This window comes from Poecile atricapillus, chromosome Z (genome assembly GCF_030490865.1).
Source record: "Poecile atricapillus isolate bPoeAtr1 chromosome Z, bPoeAtr1.hap1, whole genome shotgun sequence".
Taxonomy (NCBI): Eukaryota; Metazoa; Chordata; class Aves; order Passeriformes; family Paridae; genus Poecile; species Poecile atricapillus.
Window position 1 is genome coordinate 14,400,831 of NC_081289.1, and position 594 is coordinate 14,401,424.

A 594-nucleotide genomic window follows, 5' to 3' on the forward strand; every position below is an offset into this window, starting at 1 on the left:
TCATGAGATGGTGAGTGAAGGAAACAGCAGGATAAAAATAACAGAGCCCAGTGTGATGCAGAATATTAATCTCTTGCCCTGTGTTATCCTCACTTGTATTACAGGCACCACTCTGCTGTAGCATAGATGCTCTGCTGCTCAAAACAGATCCCTCCCTGCTGCTCGCAAAGATTATGGCTCAGGATGCCAGATTGCAGGGACTCCTAATACTCATGCCTTTAAGTTGGCTGAAAATTCTTAATCAAGAAATTCCTGCTGTAAAAAATATGTAATCAAAGAGCATCAAAATGCTACATTTGTATTTTTCATGTTTACATGAAAATGTCAATTTAAGTTAAATTGACTTTAGCTGAAAAAAATTTATTTCTTCAAAATTTAAATGAGTGAAGTCCCTTTCCTTTTCCAACCTTCTTTTTTTCCCCTCTCACTCTTTCTTCCTTCAAAAGGAGAAAATAAAAGAGAAGAGTGTGAAAATACCATGAAAAACCCCCACAAAATTCAGGTTTGATTCTAGCTAACATAAATTACAAGGGAAAAAAATAGGAAAAATTGAATTGGTAAAATAATTTTTTTTTAAAAAGCACCAAATATTTT